Source organism: Rhipicephalus microplus, chromosome X (assembly GCF_043290135.1).
Source record: "Rhipicephalus microplus isolate Deutch F79 chromosome X, USDA_Rmic, whole genome shotgun sequence".
Lineage (NCBI taxonomy): Eukaryota > Metazoa > Arthropoda > Arachnida > Ixodida > Ixodidae > Rhipicephalus > Rhipicephalus microplus.
Genome location: NC_134710.1, coordinates 475,290,594 through 475,311,045, shown reverse-complemented (window position 1 = coordinate 475,311,045; position 20,452 = coordinate 475,290,594). Strand labels below are relative to the sequence as shown.

At 44.1% G+C, this 20,452-nt stretch overlaps 1 long non-coding RNA gene across 1 annotated transcript in view; it reads left to right on the top strand.

The window, feature by feature from the left end:
• LOC142776700 (uncharacterized) overlaps positions 1-6,785 on the top strand; it is a 39,595-nt gene extending 32,810 nt beyond the window's left edge. The window contains exons 3-4 of the long non-coding RNA XR_012887728.1: positions 5,469-5,715; positions 5,805-6,785. This is a non-coding gene — a long non-coding RNA (uncharacterized LOC142776700). The remainder of the gene's footprint in view (positions 1-5,468; positions 5,716-5,804) is intronic.
• Positions 6,786-20,452: the final 13,667 nt, after the last annotated feature.

Below are 20,452 nucleotides of genomic sequence, written 5' to 3'. Positions count from 1 at the left end.
GAAAGGTTGGGTACGAGGAACTTGAACATAGAAAACGACTTTGCCATCAAGCCTTTTGCAGTGTGTACTGGACGAACGCAGCGACGGGTGACGAACGACAGGAATTCAGTTCTTATGCGCTTCAGAAATGACTATGAATGGAAACGTTTTTGAATGGGAATGAAAAAAAATCTTCAAAAACATGGGTGTTGCTATGTCGGTACAACAGAACTGCAGGCCTGTTGGAAAAATATGGCAGCAATATCTCATAAAGAGACTGGAGAATTAAAAGCCACTCTGATTGCCGAGAAGTAACAGAATTCTGCAATCACGTTACAGCTTGAATAAATCTATTTCCGCGAGTGATGAAGGATCACGTATGGCATGAACGGTGCGTTTCTGCCTCCTTCCTTCTTTAAATAGCCGAGACAATTTTCATGGTAGCCTAAATTACGCAGCCACTGTTTAATTGGTAGCAAATGACATGACAAAAACCCATGATCTGTGTCATCGCTACATTTTAACAAAACTTGAAATCCTGCCAGATGGCGCATTGCTATCGGGAAATTTCGAGCGCTAACTAATGCCTCCACACGACGTTCACAAGCACCCGTCCTGTCTCTCTCATTCTTGTTAGCGCCTTGTTTGGCGCTCACAACTTTCCAGATCGCCATATGTATTCAAAAAGAAATTGAAGTGGCATCTCAGGGCACAAGCAGTTCAACGAAATAGAGAGAGAGAACGGGCGCTCGATTGCTCGCGAATCGCGCTGTTTTCTCGTCTTTGAAGCCACGTTAATAATGAATCCGGAGCTTACCTCTTATTCTCCGTGTATTAGGTACATATTCATAGATCAAGCTCAGTGTGGATTCCGATGTCATGTAATAAAGGTGACCTGGAGTGGCACATGTGTCACAACATGCTGCAGAACCCAATTCCATGCCTTCGTACCGTCATGCTCGTTTAATACGAACGTTTGTAGATTGGACTACAGAAACAACATGAAAAGACCGAGAAATATTCAATTTTTCCGTTCGTTAGTAATGTACTTCGTTTTGCGGTTTTCTGTTATCTGGGAGCATATCACGAGAGTTGTGTAGCATGGATTAACATAAATTGCTGTTTCTATTTCACCACAGTCATTGAACGGTGTACTCTGTAAACACACCATCTACAATAAACTTCGTTGATTTGATTGATTGATTGATATGTGGGGTTTAACGTCCCAAAACCACTATATGATTATGAGAGACGCCGTAGTGGAGGGCTCCGGAAATTTAGACCACCTGGGGTTCTTTAACGTGCACCCAAATCTGAGCACACGGGCCTACAACATTTCCGCCTCCATCGGAAATGCAGCCGCCGCAGCCGGGATTCGAACCCGCGCCCTTCGGGTCAGCAGCCGAGTACCTTAGCCACTAGACCACCGCGGCGGGGCTACAATAAACTTCGTGCCAGCACAATGCATAAAATCCTCAATTACATCGCAAAAAAAAAAAAAAAACACGGGTTTCACCGAAAGAAACTCCTAATGCCTCGTTAGATATTCAAACGTCAAACTTAGAAATAGCACCGCCATGAACGGGATTAACTCCATGGTCAAATTTTACTGCAAAAAAGCGCTCGAATAACTGCACCTTGCAGGTATTCAATATACATTGCATGATGTTTTAGAAGTGTGGTGACATTATTAGTTCAGGTTACATTGTTTTAGCATTGAATTAGCTTTTTAGTCACGTTTACTGTGCTTTTAAAGTTAATATTTCACCTCATCGGTAATTTAGTGACGTCATTTCATTTCCACATCCTTAAATGAGAGTTATGAATAGTTGATATCCAAGCATTTTTTTAAAGATATCTGACTGGTGTTTATCAAAGGACCAACTCTAGAACGAGTGCCGGATAGGGGAGGGGGGAAGATATGAACAGTTTATAATTTGAAAAATAAAATTTTCGGCTTTACAAGTCAGAACGTCAATACGACACCAAGGCACGCCATACTGGGAGGTTTTAAACATTCGAAACCATAGGTCGGCAAAATAAATAGAGCCTATACATAGACTCTCTCAGTAAATATGCTTTTATCTTAAGACTCAATATAGGGCCCAGCCTATAGCTGAAATTTCAGTCACATATATGTCACCAAAAATATTTTTCTCTGGAAAGAATTTTCGCGATAGACTGATTTCAATGGAGTAAATCAGCCCGACTTTTTTTTAATGCACCTGAGATAGTCGACAAAACGTTTTGGACGTTTGGCGGAGAACGACCGCTCAAACTTTACGTCGATGCCTATCACTTTTCGTCTCCACTGTCTCTCTATAAGTTCATGTTCTTCCTTTCTTGACATTCAACTTCACAGTATTTTAACAAGTCCGCATCATATTGGTTCTATAGAAGAAAATGGCTTGTGGTATACGCATATTAAACAAAACTTGGGCGTGCACTTACGCCCAATCTCACTGTTTTGTATCAATCATTTCACCGTTCTCATTTCTCTTACGGTATTGTCACGTACTTGCGACGGCAAAAAAATATGGTACTTGGGTTGCCCAAGACGACACTTTTTCTTGAGTGAACATGTGCGTAGGAAAGTACAAAGTACTAGAAATTCGCGCTTTACGCAGATAGCGGTAATCAGAGAATTGGTCGTCGGTAATAGGATCTGCGCGAAGGTACGTCGCCATTTCTACACATGGCATCGAACATCATCCATATCGTAGGTATCTCAAGCTTATATGAAGACTATAAAATAATCTAGAATTTTCGCAGGCAGCCGAGCGTGCTTTGCGCAAGGCAATTGTTAATATGTAGTGTTTAACGTCCCAACACCACCATATGATTATGAGAGATATACCATAGTGGAGGACTCCAGAAATATTGACCACCCGGGATTCTCTAACATGCACCCAAATCTGAGCGCATGGGCATACAGCATTTTCGCCTCTATCGAAAGTGCAGCCGCCGCAGCCAGGATTAAATCCCGTGACCTGCGGGTCAGCAGCCGAGTACCTTAGCCACTGAACCGCTACGGCGGTGCCTTTGCGCAAGACAGTGACATAAAAATACAAGCGAGCGTTGCAGTATAATAATGTTGCAATAAAATTACAGCAGATGCAACAGCTTTCACTGTGGATGCCATTTTCATACAGAACAGTCAGCGAGTATAACCACGCGTTGCAAGGTGGATCGACGTCTTTGGGTAATTTCCGTAGGCTAAATTTCTACCTAAAACATACGGCGTGACGACAGCACTCACGTTGGCTGTAAATTTTAGCGAAACAAAGTGCATGCTTCGGTGGGATAATATGCATAAAGAAGCTGTTGTGTATTCCTCAAAGGTCGAGATCCCCAATGGTCGAGCAACCCTTCACTATAGCGTGCTGGGTCAAAGGAATATATCCATGTAATGTTAACAGCCAGCCTATAGACCGCAACCACAACTGGCGGTGTGGGCTGACATCACTCTAGTAGGTCTATTTAGTGTTGTATTTGTTACAGTAAAAAGTAACTAAATACGTTACTTGTTACTCTAATAAAAAGGGGGAACGCTTCACGGCTCTACGTTATATATATATATATATATATATATATATATATATATATATATATATATATATATATATATATATATATATATATATATATATATATATATATATATAAATAAGCTAACGCATTGCCGTTACATTAACCGAAAAAAATATAACGTAGGTTGCCTTTGCCCTAACTCCGGAACCATCAGTTTTAACCAATGTGTCTTTGCTGCAGAAACCCACTATGAGAATTTTTATATCTCAAATTCCTGTTTTACACATATTAACCCAGGCAAACATTATACTCAAAATGTTCACTTAACGACAATTATTTGTACAAATGTACAGAACATTAGCAATGTTATGTAGAAGCTTAATGATGCCTGCACATGTGATGGCTTCTGACTCTGCAGTGCCACAGGGTGAAACCATTCTTTTTTCATTGGAGCATTATACACAAAGTCAGGTTCAATAATCCATGGTATCCACAAATAAACTATTACTGAACTTTGAAGAAATTTACGACGATCGGCCTTTTCTTGATCCTTCAGCACCTCCAATAAGGCATGTCGAAATCGGTACTGTTGGCCCTATTGCCTCCAAAATGGCCCGCCACGCGCCAGTAGGCAATCATGGAGGCCTATTGGTGCCTTTTTATTGAAGGGGGGGGGGGGGGAGATCGGGAAATGTCGTGGGGTGGAGAGGGTACACTTGCAAGTTTGTGACACCAGATGTGGCTTGCAAGGCGTAAGTCTAAAAAAAATCACGAAGGGGGACACACGTTTTGCAATAGCAGCCATTTTGTTTTAATATGTTGCAGGTTTTATTTTTGTTTATATAGGAATTAAAATCATGCCTAGTAATCAAATTGACAAACGAACATAGGTTTCCAGCACACGTAATTGCATTCTTCTATTGAGTCTTTTCCGGAACCAGTCGAGAGTGGCAGTTGCGATTTTAATTGTCTCACACAGCTGATGAGTATTCAGCGCGGGTACACGCTACAAAAAAACATTAAAAAGTTGAATGTTTTATACACACTTATCAAACATCCTTATTTGTGACGTTTTGTAAGAGAAATTTTAAGGGAGCGCACTTGCAAGGGGTGTCCCTCTCCCCTAACCAAGAACAAAGGGGTCAGGGAGTCAACGTTCTCTGCAGGCGTGGTCAACGGGCGTGACCAGTATGGACTCTGGAGTATACACCCATTGGTGCAGGCGTGTGTGCATCCGCCTTTGAGGAGGAAACGCCACTGACTGGTAAAGGGTGCAACTAAAGTCTAGTGAGTGAGAAAGGAGGAGTGGTGCAGTAATACCATACAGGTGTTACTGCTAAAAGACCCTATTGTCACTCCCAGTTCGCGCTGATTAGCTGGTTGAGGAAAGACGAACGAGCATCCGCTTCACTCATTGGACACCATCGAAAGTAATAATCAGCTCAACAAGCTTTCTCTCTCTCTCTCTCTCTCAGTCGATGGCCTTAGGCTTTAAAAACGCAGTATGGCACAGCAAGAACCGTGAACTCGCAGCGTGGGAGTAATCGCGATTTCTGCAGTCTCGAAAGCACTGCCTGTGTGGATAATACATCCGATATGTCTGAAACCGCATCCGTCCCAAGAGATGAAGCTAATGACAAGATGGAAATTGCCGGCCCCAGTATATTTAAGATGCCGGTTGGTAATTTCCGCATTATGCCGTTACACTCGAAAGTGAAGACTAGCTATGTCTGACAACATTTTGGGCACCTGACGTATATCACCAGAGGAAAGCTGAAGAAAATCAAAACCGACTATTATTGTGAGAAGTGCTTGACGAAATCATCAAATGACGACGACTCAAAGCCATTTGAATCGTGAGTAAAGCGTCTTTGGTTATTTATTTTGCTAAAATGTTTGGGCTTAGGCCTTTGATAATTTCATAGTGAGAGTTCATTATTCTTCTGGTTCTGCTGCAGATGCAAGATAAAACGCTACGCGTCAACAGTGAGCACGTCGAACATGCAGAGACACTTGGTGGATGAGCACAAACTGCAGGATGACAGCAAGGGTGCATCTAGGGTGACAGTAAAAAATTACTTCCAAGTGATTCCGAGGCGTAACACGACATCATCGTCTAGGAAGAATTTGCTCGCCAGGGACCTGGTTCGTTTGATTGCCAGAGACCTGCTGCCTTTTAACTTGGTCAACGGTGAAGAACTACAGGTGGGTGTATAGACAATAGCGCCGTGGCTGCATTTCGTTTTTCTTAATGTCGGGATAGGTGTGAACAAAGAGTGATCTCTCCTCTATAGGACTTCTTCATGAAACATGGGGTGATAAAGGAGCTCCAAGAGCTTCCTGACCGGACCACCTTGTCGAGGTCAGCGCTGGATGACGTGTACCGGTCAATGCACGGGCAGGTGAAGAAGACGCTGGTTCAGGGGCCGAGGTTCTGTGCCGTCACGTACGACCTGTGGACCGACAGCTACAGGCGGCGAGCCTACATCACATTCACTTGTCACCTTGTTAACCATAAGTTTTTTGCTTATGCTGCAATATATATGAGCACGTGTATCAACACATATGTGCGAGAGGTGTTCACGAAGGACAATATGCCGTGCAGAAAAGTAGTTTCGTTTGTAAAAGCTGTATGGGTCGTACTTTTCTTCGCTTTTCTTGTAAGCACTTTTGGTATCGCGTACCAGCTTTTTCAATGCACCTGCATATGAATTCACAAGAACAGCCTTGATATATATTTTTTTTCGTCGAAGAATGCCTTGCCAGTATTGAATGCTTCCTTTAGTTTTTGTGCGTGGTATATTAACATCCCGGTCGTGACCAGGCCATGACCAGGTCGTTACATTTTACGTGGAATAACACGTTGCCCATGTTTCGTTGATCATGGCCATTTTATCTTTCCGTTTATCTCTTGTGGTTACGAATCCTTTAATATTCTAGTAAGCTCCTAGTTATTTAACTTAATCTTCTACAGTCTATTTCTATGCATCATGACAAAGACCTTTCCTTGATATTTCATTTACTTTGGCTTGTACGACCCAATTTCATTTTAATTATTACGAAACTGGCCCGTGGCGGCATGAGATGATAAAATACGAAGAGTGTAAACATTTACTCGCATGTGGCTGTACACCTCAGCACTATAAAAAAGCAAAAAATTTGCTCAATATACGATTGAAGATTTCGTAGTGCTGCAACGTCACGAGTGGAAAGCTGGTGCCTGAGTGTTTGTGTTCCGCCCATACCATGCCTTGAAACAAGCATGAGATTTAGAATTTATACTGGACGCACTGAACACGAAAATGTGCCTAACTTGGTTGTGGAAAGAGGTGTGAATCATGAATCATTAAATGATAACAGAATATTTCTTGTGATAATCTTCATTTAGGTTATTTTCACCAGGTTTTAGGCATGGTTGCTGTTTTTATTTCAGAGAACTTCGAACTTGTATCGTTGACTCTGAGAACCAGGCATATGAATGAAAGGCACACAGGCACTGCAATAATGAATGAATTTCAATGGTGCATAGAAGAGTTTGGTATGGAAGAAAAAGAAGTGTACGCAGTTACCGACGCTGGTTCCAACATGAGGCGTGCAGCGGCTCTCGCTCGCACAGAACACCACTTATGTTTAGGCCATGCCTTGCATAATTTGGTCATCAAGGACGGATTCGGAAGCGTCCCAGAACTTCACAGCTTGTTGATCAACTGTCGTGAAATTGTGAAGACTGCATTATCAAGTTTCGGAGCTTCAAGAGATTGCGGACTCTGAACTGAATGCCACGGTACAATCGTTGGTAGGCACTGCGTAAACGCTCGAACACGACGAAAACGATCCAGTACTTGACGAAGGCTATCAAAACAGCGAACACTCGTACAATGCCACTCCAGTGGCACGGGGAGGAGCAGTCACCATGAAGCTTGACACGCCTACCAGGTGGCATAGCATATTGGCGATGTTCGAGAGCCTCCAAGCCAATAAGGCTGCGCTTAGAAGGTTGCTGGCTAGGCCTAGGGCACCCATTCCCGGGCATTGAAGACTGGTGTATAATTAAAGAAGTTGTAAAATTTCTGAGCCAATTTAAGTGCGCAGTAGAGCTGTTTTCGCAGCAAAAATTCAGCACGTTTAATTTGCACATAGTCATTAGAAGCGAGCTTCTCACTTCATTGAAGGACACATCAGAAAGCAGCGACGTGCAAAAAATGAAGAGAGAGATGTTGCAGAGGTTTGAACACAGGTTTCCCCTTACCGATGCTATGGTCACGGCATCACTTCTTGATCCCAGATTCCAAAACCTACATGCCGTTGAAGAGTACCTAGCACAGAAGAACACATCAAAGCTTGAATTTCTAGCGAAGCAGGTGCGTCGCCATATCAAAGGATGCGATGTCATAAGAACAACTGAACGTGACATGCGCCCTAACAGTGACGCTTTGACGTCCTTAGCCCGGCGTCATTCCAATACGCCACAGCATTGGACAAATGAGATCAACTCAGAATGTCATGCACTGTTAAGTAAGCCTTGCGCCCAAGTAAACGACGTGCTGAAGTTTTGGAAAGACACTCAGAACGAGCTGCTGTGGCTCTCGTGCCTGGCTAAGAAAATGCTGTGCAGCCCACGCCACGAGCACCCCAAGTGAAAGAGTCTTTTCTGTGGCTGGTCTTGTCCTTTGATCTCGAAGAGCCAATTCGCACCCGCTAACTGTACATTTGCTCTCATCTGCACAAATGACCATCGACAGGATTTTGTCTTTTGTCTTGAGGGGGTATACAAACCCTTCTTTCAACTTGCATCACGGCTAAGAGAGAGGGGGTCGTGTTGTTGTCGCTAGAGCAAGTAGCAAGTGCTGGCGTGGCTTGAGGGGGTCAAGTGACCCTTTTGCACCACCCGCCTCGCCCACGCCCATGTCTACGCTTCATTTATTGAACACTGTGCTGATGACTAGTTCACTAAATATGCGCAGATTTGTTTTCTTCCGCTGCATAAAACATTCTCACATTATGAAAAGTAGGTATTTTGATCCGTTTGAAGGAAAGTTACATTCAAAAAACGACAGGTACTCAAAAAAGCTATTTCATGCAATCGCAATAAGAAAGCTCGTAGCAGAGGAGCTTCTTTTTTCGTGCAGCATATATTGTAAAAGTAAGATCTGATTCGGAACTAGCGAACGTATACCTAACCGAGTGACGTGCATCGGTGCTTGCTCACTGTTCAATGCAAGAAGGCTTCATTTTTATTTTTATTTTATTTATTCAATACTGCCAGCCACCCTTTGGCAGCCAGGGCCAGAGTGGTACAGTGCAGAGTTTGTACACAAAGTTTACACGCGACCAGTAACACGGTCCGCGGTACACAGGGAAGCAATGCAGTGAGCTTACAGATTGTCACGACACACAAGCGCACGCAATCAGTAACACGGCCCACGATTCACAAAGTGGCAGTAATTCTCGTTACAAATAGCTACATGAATATACAATAAAACCGGCAATGCTAGTCTAATGCAAAACACACAAAGTACACTACACGCATTGACGGGAAGCGTGAAAAAAAAAACACAAGCAGTGTGCGTTGTGGCATAGTAGCAAGATAACACGTGAAATACGTTAGTTCAATAGGACAGGGGAACAAGGCCAGCACTTCCAATCATACACAATTTTGAATAGCCGTTGAAAAAGCATTTTGATTAGTTAAGTTAGTAACGTCGCGTGGCAAAGTGTTCCATTCTGCTATCGTTCTCGGGAAAAAGGATAGACGGTGAGCGTTTGTTCTCGTGAAAGGCATTAGAATTGTTTTGTTGTGCTTGTTCCGGGTGGGGCATGACATGTTGATTTCGAGATAAGTATTGAAGTCAAGCTTTGAATAACCATTGACTATGCTGTGTAATATTTTAAGTCGATGTAATTTACGGCGGGACTCTAGTGTTGGTAGGTCAGAACGCCTGCGCAGTTCTGTCACGGATACTCGCCTGCTGTATGCGTTGTGAATAAATCGCAGCGCTTTCTTTTGTACCCGTTCGAGCATCGCTGAATCCGTCTTTGTGTGTGGGTCCCAAACAACGTCTGCATATTCGAGCAAGGGGCGGACCAGCGTAGTGTACGCAACGGTCTTCGTTCTGCTTGTACAGTGCTGAAGTCGGTGTCTTAGAAGCCAAAGTCTGCGCAGTGCTGATGATGTAATATTTTGTATGTGTTTGTTCCAGGTGAGGTTTGATGTCATGGTTACACCCAAATATTTGAACTCGTTAACAACCTCTAATTCAACATTGTTAATTTGATAAGCATATTGAAATGGAAACTTTTTGCACGTTATTGTAATTTGGCGGCACTTTGTTGTGTTGAGGCTCATGTTCCAATCGGCACACCAATTACTAACAGCTGTTAAGTATTTGTTGAGAACTTTCTGGTTATTTACCGATTCAATAGGGAGATAAACAACGCAGTCATCGGCAAAGAAACGGAAACGCACCGGACAGTCGAACTGTAAATCGTTTAAATAGATAATGAAAAGCAACGGACCTAAGACGGAGCCCTGTGGGACTCCAGAAACAACTGATGACAAGTGAGAGGCAGAGTCACCTATCTGAACGTACTGATACCGGCTTGATAAGTAGGAGTCCAACCACTGAGTTATTTTCTCATTTTTTGACCAAGTTTCGAATTTTTAACATCAGGTTGCTATGGGGTACTCGATCGAAAGCTTTTTCGAAATCCAAGAATATAGCGTCAATTTGCCCCCCCCTTATCTAAAACTTTTGAGATGTCGTTAGTCGTGTGTATTAGTTGTGTAACCGTGGAAAATCCACGCCAAAAACCATGTTGATTGCTCGTAAAAAACATGTTGCTCTCAAGATACGTTACTAGGTGTTTAAATATAAATTGCTCCAAAACTTTACCGGCTGTACACAAAAGGGATATGGGGCGGTAGTTTTTTACAGAAAGTTTATCGCCGGATTTATGCACAGGAGTAACTTTTGCAGTTTTCCAATCGTCTGGAACCACACCGCTTAGTAGACTTTCGTTAAATATAATGTAAAGGTATTTCGAGCACCACCCCGCATACCGGTAAAGGAATGCATTTTGTATTCGGTCGGGACCTGCGGACTTTTTAGGGTCAAGGTTGAGCAAAGTCGAAAATATTCCCGGCTCGGTAATAGTTATATCGGGAATGTCAAAGCCAGGAATATTGAAATTAGTGCAGCACTGGGTTGCACGTACAAATACAGACGAGAAAAAGAGCATTAAAAGCCCTAGCTATCGAGCAGGCATCGGACACTTCCCTGTCGTTTATTTTAATTTTGCCGACTGGGTCTTTCTTTTGGGTGATGTGAGTCCGGAACTTCTTAGGGTTGGTGACAAGAAAGCCGTGCATCTTAACATTAAAAAAGTGATACTTTGATTCTTTGATTTTTTTCCGTAGGTCAGCCCTTGGGGAAGGTAACACGTTAGGCGTTTTGGGCGCTCGGGAGAGACGCTTAACACGACGTTTTAAGTGAATTATGTCACGCGTAATCCACGGGCTTTGGCGGTTAATCTTTCTTTGTTTTTGTGGGACATATTTGTTAATACAAGTATGCACGGCCGTCTTGAAGTGCAACCATAGTCCGTTTACGTCGAGATACCCGTTATTGTATTTGCTCTTAAAGGTGTCGAAATCTAGTTCGAGGAAGTCCAAAATACTTTCATTATCATCACTGTTAAAATCTCTAAATGGCTTAATGATTGCCCGCGAAGTTGAGGGCAACATATGACTTTTAAACTGTACTATTTCGTGATCTGAAATCCCGGGCAGAACATTGACATCAAAACTGAGCTGTTGAACGGATTCAGAAAGAAAGACAAGGTCAAGTAGTGACCTTGAGTTTGTCGAAACACGAGTAGGTTCATGCACAATTTGGCCTAATTTACAAGAAAAAACAACATCAAGCAGTAGTTCGGAATGATCGCAGGTAGGAACGGCGTGCATCGAATCCCAGTCGATTCGGGGCAGATTAAAATCACCGCAGAGTACCATATGCGTGTAGCGCTTGGCATACACGCCTACATAATCTGCAAATGCTTCAAGTACTGTAATGTTGGAATTTGGTGGTCTGTAAAATACACCGATAAAGTTGTTGAGTTGCGGATGGTGAAGAACAATGCAAGCCATTTCAATGTTTTTGTGTTGGGGAAGGGGGGTATAGTCCAGGTCTTTTTTTATTATTAGTGCCACACCCCCACCTTTTGAAGCCCGGTCACAGCGATAGATTTCGTGGGAGCTCGGTATCACTACCGTGTCTGGAATTTCGTCACTTAGCCACGTTTCTGTTACAGCCGTGACGTTGGGATCGTATACGGCGAGAACGCTTTCCAGATCATCAGACTTGTTTAAAATACTTCGTGCATTTATATTCAAAACAAAAAAGGGCTTGGAATTCGTGAGTGAAGGCACATCAGAGTCGCTCTTTCCTTTGCTATCAGCTCGGTCGTGGTTTGGTGGCAATCGTCACTGCGGAGCGAAAGGGACTCTCGCTCCAAGAGTGTCGTCCCACACAAAAAGCTTACCATCGACTTTGATCTTGTCGAACGACTGCGTCACTTTTATCCCCTTCTTTCTTAGTTCAGCAGTGCTATCCCAAAGTTTTTTCCGGACAGCCTGGACGCGAGACGAAAAGTCTTCTGATATGCCATATTCCGTGTCTTTCAAGTTTTTACAGTTTTTTAGTATCCTCGCCTTGTCTCTACCGTCCACCAGCTTGAAAATTACTGGTCTACATTTGTTTTCCTTTTTTCTACCTATCCTGTGAATACACTCTATTCCGACGTTCTTCACTTTTAGTATTTCACCAAGAATGTCGTTCGATACTATCTGCTCTAGCAACTCCACCTTTTCATCCTTCATCTCTTTGATACCGTACACTATCAAATTACCCCTCCGACTGCGGTTTTCCACGTCGTCGATTTTATAAACGAGGCTGTCTACTTGTTGTTGTAGTTTGTCTACTTTAGTGGTGTAACTTGTTGCGGTGCCAGATAGTTCATCTAGCTTTCTCTCAATTGCTGAGAGCTTATCACAAGTTTCACTCAAGCGTTGTGTGGCGGTACCTGAACTTTCTTTGAGTAGACGAATTTCATCTAAAATCTTCTGAAACATAGGTTCTGTGGGGCCAGGGTTCGACTCAACGTCCCCACATTGAGGTAGCAGGTCTACAAAACAGTCATACACTGCAGAAAGAACAAGTAGTAGCGACCGTGGGCACGGCAGAAGCACAAGGCATACATCATCACTACGATATTCAAGCTCCGGACGGTAGTACGTCTCTCACCTGAATAACAAGCAAGAAGGGGTTCCTGAGAATCATGCTCTCGGCGCCTCTGTCGTGCCCACTGGTCGGTACCGGCCGAGCGCTTCTTCTTATATCCGTTGGTGTCGATGACGTGGCTGATGGTGGTACTTGATGCGCCGCCAGGGACGGAGTAGTAGTGCGCAGGCTTGAAGAATTGGTGTCGATCCTGTACACGGGCGGATACGTGCCCCAGGCAGCATATCTTGCTGGTTGCGTCTCGGTACAAGGGAACGCCGATGCGCAGATGGCACGAGCATGAAGCAGCACCTGAATAACAAGCAAGTATGACTTAGCAAGTATGAAGTATGACTTAGCGAACAACAGCAACAAACTGTGGCATCCTAAATTAAAAAAAAACAAACAAGCGAAGTGCTGCACACTCGTGGTAGAACATGGACATAGATTGAAATGCGCGTTATTTTTTTATGAAAGCGAAATCAAAACTATTTTACAAAACGCTTTGCATTCGTCGTGATTTTGACACATCTGTGTAGTGTCCTTTATGCTATTTGAATGAACATCTCTGAATTCCAACTAATTCAGTAACCTGTGCCAGAACACCCTTTTGAATTTTTAGTTTCGGTTTCCGCGCCGCCGGCGCCGCCACCGCCGACGAAAGTTGACCGCACGCCGCCGCCGATGAAATAACCGGCGCGCGCCGACGACGCCGCCGCCGCCGACTCCGGACGACCCCCACGCCGCCACCGGTCGAAATCTCCTCGGCGCACACCTCTGATAGAGGTACTAGAACTTTTGAGTGGCGCGACCGAAACGCTTTCCCCTTGCTTTCTCCATCCCTAACTTGTGGCGAAAGTAGCGGCGGCGCTGCCATCGCCCAATCTTCCCACTTGGTTTAATCGGCTGGCTCGGCGGCATGGCCGGCATCTCGGTTTTAGTCGCGAAATGACGAAGAAGTAGCGTCTAAACCATTGTTACGCGCTAGGTTGCACAACTGGATATCCGCGTGTGCAACAAAGTCGGAAGTTATCACTTTTCAAGGCCCCGAAAGACGCAGAACGACGACTTCTTTGGGAGCGGAACCTCCATCGGCTTGACAAGCCGCTTGACGCCGATTGTGCTGTGTTCGAGTTACATTTCAAACCGCATTTTATTGTTAGAGACTACGTACACGTTATCAATGGTGTTCAAGTCCGAATTCCTAGGGGAACGCCGACACTTGCCCCTGATGCAGTCCTGACGATCTTGCCCAACCTGCCTGCATATTTGACGCTCAAAACTCCGGCTCCGCGGACCCAAACAAAGCGGCGTCATCAGTGTGTGCCGGCTGAGAATGACAACAGAAAACGGCGACGCATTAGCACTGCTGCACAGCTCCTTGTGGATACCAACGGTGCAACTTCTGCAGATGGCGACGAAGCTGACGAGGCAAGCTCAAGTCCCTCGTCTGACGTGGTTGTCACTCTCGGTGACCTTCGTGGTCTTGTCCTACCATCAAAGTCATGGGCGCTGCACGGGTTTCTTGGATTTGCCGGCGTGTCGTACGTAGCGTGCTCACTGAATCCTAGCACTCGTGAACTTTGCATTCAACGAGACGTATACTTCACCTGTGCAGACAATGGAATCGTGCAATGTGAAGCATTCGTGCAAGAGAAACTATTCTGCAAGTCCAGTTTAGTAACTGTTCGAGAAGCCTCAGATGCTCTGCAGCTTGTTGCAAGCGTCTCTCTGTTGTGGAGCAGCAGAAACTTCATTTTTGCCACCATCGGACCTTACCCACGGTCTACATGCGCAAATGAAGTCAAGATGAGAAATCTTCTACAGTGTCAAAAGCGCACAGAAGCACCTAAAACTGAGTAGTCGAGAGTTCGACGGAATGCCGTCTGGTCAGGTAAAGGCATTGTTGAAAAAACAGGTCACTGACCAATGTCAAATAAAAACAAAGACGTTTCGGGATCCGTACGGATCCCTTGTTCACAATGGGATGACGGCTGAGCACCAGGTTCTTATGTAACGCTGAGCGCATGACGCAAAGTCCGGGAGTACACGTGGTTTAGTGTGCCAGATGATCTATTGATTGTGTTACTTGTCGTTTGAATGATTAGTGATTCGAGGTTCAGTCTGGTTGTAAAATTCTTCTCCGTGGCCATGATGCGTGCGTTGTCCCAGCTTATCTCGTGGCCCGTCTTCTCGGCATGCTCTGCGAGTGCATTTGTCACTGTGTGGCCCTTGGCGACGTCATTCTTGTGTTGCATCAGACGTCTGCAGTAATTTCCACTCGTGCCAATGTACACCGATTCGCAATCGGCGCATGGTATCTTGTAGACAACACCAGGAAAGTGTTGCCGAGGGAGAGGATCCTTCACATTTAGCAACTCAGCCTTAAGTCTGCTTGCTGGAACATGCGCGATCTGTACACCACGTTTTCTGAATAGACGGGCTAGGGCTTCGCTTATATTTCGAATATAAGGAATCGATGCATCGATTCGCGCTCAGCGTTACATAAGAACCTGGTGCTCAGCCGTCATCCCATTGTGAACAAGGGATCCGTACGGATCCCGAAACGTCTTTGTTTTTATTTGACATTGGTCAGTGACCTGTTTTTTCAACTAAAACTGAGTAGGCTATAAATTGCTACAGTGGCGTAAAAAGGATGTCATTTTTCGTGCATATTTTCTTACACTCTTAATTTTTTGACGGTACACCAAGAAGAAAACCAATTTTTCCTAGAAGAGGCTTGTAAGCGAGAGTACGTGCAAATAATGACGCGAAATCTCAAAATAAATCTTTGATCTTGAATCTTTTTGTATTAAACCTGTGATGGTAAATTTAGCAGCATTAGGGATCTCGGTGCATAATTCATCGATCTAAGCCAATTCATTGTTGCACTTCAGTGTCCCTTCAAAAGATCTTTCGACCATAACATCTTTTTTTTAAATGCATTTTGTAAAGACAACCTTAACTCTGTCGTTCTGTTTGCTTTGCTTTATGTTATCTTTTGTATCCTGGCTCTATATTTTACGTTTTTTACAATTTACCTAATTGCAAATGTATTGTTTTATAAATATGTAAACCTTGCATTTTATGTTATCAATTATGATTAACATTAGTTACGACTCTGCTTTGCAGTGTTGTTCCGTTTTTTAAACTCTCAAAATCTTCCACTACTATGTTTCACCTAAGACATTCTTTTGCAGTATTACGTATTTGCATTTCTGTGGGTCCTACAACAATGAATATATTCCCATATTTCAAAACCAAAGGGAGGTTTGGAAAAACTCTGCTGTTCTTCAAATAATATCAATAAAGCCTACTTTTTTGTCGTGTGTGCACGCAGCCACAAGCAATGAGCCTTTTATTTGAGTCCAGCTTTGGTGTTTTATGTGGAATGGACCAAGAGTTCTTCGTTTTGTGTGCACCATATTCCTTTTTTTTTTGGGGGGGGGGCGCTTCCGGTGTGTACCAGCCTGCTGGTTTCTCGTCTAAAATGTGTACACTTTCAAAATTAAAAAAAAACGCGCTCGTTATATTGTACAATGTGCTATGCTGCTTCGGGTTGCAGTGCGGTCAGCAGCAGCTTCAATAACAATAATGTCAAATAACCTTTCTTTGCGCGAAAAAGGGGAGGTATGTGAATAAGAAAAAAAAAGAGGGAGATCATCTTCACACTAGGCGCGACAGAGAGGTACCAACACGTACGCGGAACGCCTGCCAGCCATCCGTCCGGGTAGATTGGTCGACGCCAGCGCCACCGCATCATTCCACGCCAAAACGGCCACTCCCAGGCCACTCAGTGACTCGCGCCACTCAAAAGCTTCTAGTACACTCTACCTCTGAGTCTACCTATCATTCCCATGGTCGCTGAACGACCACAGCGCCAGAGTGCCCGCTAGTTAATTTTGAGAAACTCTATGATTGTTGCCCCGTGAGTAGCGAGGATGACACTAGGGACGTAATTCATCAAGCACGTGACATACTAGGCACTTCGTGACAAAACGGAGGAAAGTCAAAACTAACTTACGGGGAAAAAAAGTCTTCAAGTGACGTCACATGCGAGTGACGTGGCAGTGACGTCATCTATTGTTTGCGACAGAGTCGAGACTCCGGCGAAAAGCATGTGAAGCATCCGTCAGTCTGTCGTGCTCCTTCCGTCCGTTCGTTCTTGCTTCCGTCCACCCGTGCGACCATCCATCCATCCACACGTCCATTCGTTCGTTCTTATTTCCGTCCGCCTGTCCGCCTGTGCGTCCTGTCCGTGCGTGCATCTGTCCGTGCACTAGTCCTTGCATCCGTCTGTCTGTATGTCCATCCATGCGTTCGTCTGTGCGTACGTCTGTCCGTCCATCTGACTGTGCGTCCACCTGTCCATCCGTCTGTGCGCCCGTCCGCGCCTCCATCCGTCCGTCCATGTGCTTATTTGTCTGTCCATGCGTCCGTGCGTTCATCTAGTGAACACTCCAAGTCTCACCATCTCGCATCTTTTCATCATATGTTCATCATATAGAAGTATCTCCATCCAGCGGACATTCCAAGGACTTAACGAGAGGTGGCTACCTACTACTGACATACATCGTGGATGCACGACTCGCGGCTTAAAGGGGAACTCCGGTGTATTTTCATCCATATTGAGGTAATGCTGTTTTCTAGTAGTATTGACAGTCCTGAAAATGCTCGGGTGGTTCATTTTGCCCAGGCACTTGTCAATGATTTTAATTAAGCAAAAAACGACGAGTCAAAACGGAAACCGAAACAGGGAGCGGCTCTGTCGTCCATGGTGGGTATACAATGACGTCACAAAATGACGTCGCCGATGACGTCACAAGATTCGCTACATCACACCCCGCATGACCAGGGTGTAAACAATAGCTCAGGTGCCTCGATCTTCTGATGGGCGAAAAGCAAGTTGGCGATGGAGCTGACAAAATTGAACTGTGCTCGCGTTGTCGTCACCTCGTCAAAGAAAGCATGCGCGGCACCCGTCTGCTGGGAAAGGCGGGGTTTTTGCAACAAGAGTAGGCCCTGATATCATATACACAGGGTGGCCCGCGTTTACAAGTGATTCCAAAATCAGTTACAAAATTTTAAATTTCTTTTCTGAAAAACTAAACGACTTATGCTTGTATACCGTGGTGGTATGTGCCAAATTATATATAATTTGACACGTATCCCCTCTGTACCACGGCGAACACATGTTCAAAGTTTTGTTGAAATCAGTGAATATCAAAAAAAAAAAAAAAACGCCAGAGTTCCCTTTGAGGAGCTTCACCCCTAAAACCACGTTTGAAAAAAAAAGCCTTACAAATTGTTTTCAAATAAGTTTATATTATTAAATTAAATCATAACAAACAGACTACAACATTTGTTGTTCATTTTTGTTAGCTCATCAGTTTCTCTGAGCACAAAACACGAGATGCTCGTCATGCCAGGACTCGATGAAATGGAAGGTTTTTTTTTTAAGTTTTTTACAAGTGGTGACATACCTAATGGCACGCTTAACGTAAGTACCAGGAGCATTTAAAAGTAAAAGCTCGTCTTTTTCGACATATTTATTATCGCATGTGGAAGGTCCTTGCCAAAATCGCAAACCAAAATTGTCAGCATGTTTAAATTATAATAATAAAACCAGCTTAACAAAAGTGGACTTGTGCGGTGACATTCGAGGACATAATGACAGCATTGTCGCGGTGTTCACCACTATCTCCAGCTCCCAATTTTCGGTGAAATATGTAAAAACGCCTTCGGTACCACGTTTCCTTCCTATCTGACAACGGCATGTATTGCAGTGAAAAATTTCAGTGATTATCAGCGCAAGAAATGCCGCAAAAGTCAACGCTGGTTCATGAAAACCACAACCCTACCACCTGAAGTCCGAGATTTCACTTGATTAAGAAAATGGCAATCGTTGCCGGCGGCTGACCGCCTTGTTGCGAGGGTTGTGGCGCCCTCCACCTCATGTCCGCAATGTGGCCGGACGGAAACCCTAAATCACGTTCTTCACGAGTGTCCTGTGGCACGTACTTTCTGGTAACCCGCATGTTTCAAGTCAGTAGGGAGGCTAGTGTTTGTGATTTCACTGGAACTCGCAGTTGGTATGGTATATGTACTTATTTATATACTTATTTTATTTTATTGTTTTTTTGTTCCTCTTCACGAGGTGTATACGTAAGCCTGCGCGTAGTTTCTTTGTGCCCGTTAGCATTTTTGTTTGCAGGTACAAACAGTTGCCAGTGTACATTTGAATGTATATTATGATATATTGGAATGTCTTGAGAACAAAAAGTTTAACAGATCAATATTTTCTGTATGTTTCTTTCATAAATAAAATTATCTTAAATTACCCAAAGATTGGCACCCATCACACTTCTAAATGTTGATTATAAAATCCTTGCTAACATTCGGGTACGCCGAATCAGTCCGTCTCTTCCATCACTCATAGCTCCCCACCAAGTCTGCTCGATTCCGGGCAGGGACATTCATAGTCACACTTGGCTCACGTATGACATAATACAGTATACCACTGGACGGTTACGCGGAAGGGTTACTGTTTTTTTTTAGATCAAGAAAAGCCTTTGACTTTGTTGAACATGGCTATTTATTCAAAGTCTTAATATCATTCGGTTTCCCTGACAAATTCACCCGCCTTATTCATTCTGTGTACGCCAACTCTGAGAGTACCCTTTTCGCAGATTCGCGTGAGAGCCGCCCATTACAGGTTACACGAGGAGTCCGTCAAGATTGTCCTCTATCTCCCATCCTGTTTGCCGTAGCCTTAGAACCATTTTTAGGCCTATCGAAGGAGATCCACATATTCGTGGCTTACCCCTCCCTGGTTGCTGTGATGTTGAAATAACTGCCTATGCCGATGATATTACTCTGTACATACACAACGAACAGTCATGGCAGCACGTCCTGAATACCATTTTGCAGTGTTGTTTGATTTATGGTGCTCGTTAAAACTTGCCAAAAAGTCAGTATTTTTTTTTCAATTGAAACCCTGCCGAACGTCTTGGCCTGATGTTGCCTTTACAGTGGTTTCCCACTATGGAGGTATTAGGTGTCATGTCACGAACCGAGTGCCCAAAAGACAAACCATGACCACAACGCGCCCAGCGCGTTGCGGTCATGGTTTGTTTTCTGAGCACCCAGGCCCAATAAGACGCGACTTAGGGAATACCCTTGGGCACGGCTACTTCACCACGTGCAAAGTATCTACGTACTCTGACTTACCACGGTATTCATGAACCGATCTTAACTTATCGCGGCAAGGCAGCTTACGAAAGGACGAGAAAAGTCTAAGTATAAAAAAAGTACAAGGTGGGTTTCAGAAACGTCCCTTATCCTGTCATAAGGGCGCCTTATGAAAAGTGCCCTTAACTCGTCAAGTATAGGCCCTGGAGGCGACGGTGGGTAAATTTTTGCAGCAAAATAATTACCTTGAGCAGAAATTAATTAGCGTCACTGCAAGAAACCAACAACAGTATGCGCAGAAGCAGCTAAAAGTAAGCGACAGAAATGTTTGTTTAGGCAAAGGCAGTTTTTGGTGCAATACTAGTTTTTCGTCAGGCCACTTTTCTGTCAATCCCGTCGACACGGAAGTCAAGTGCAGTGATCTAGAAGGGGGTAGTGGGATCAGGGAGAGCGCGCCGGAGAGACATCTGACG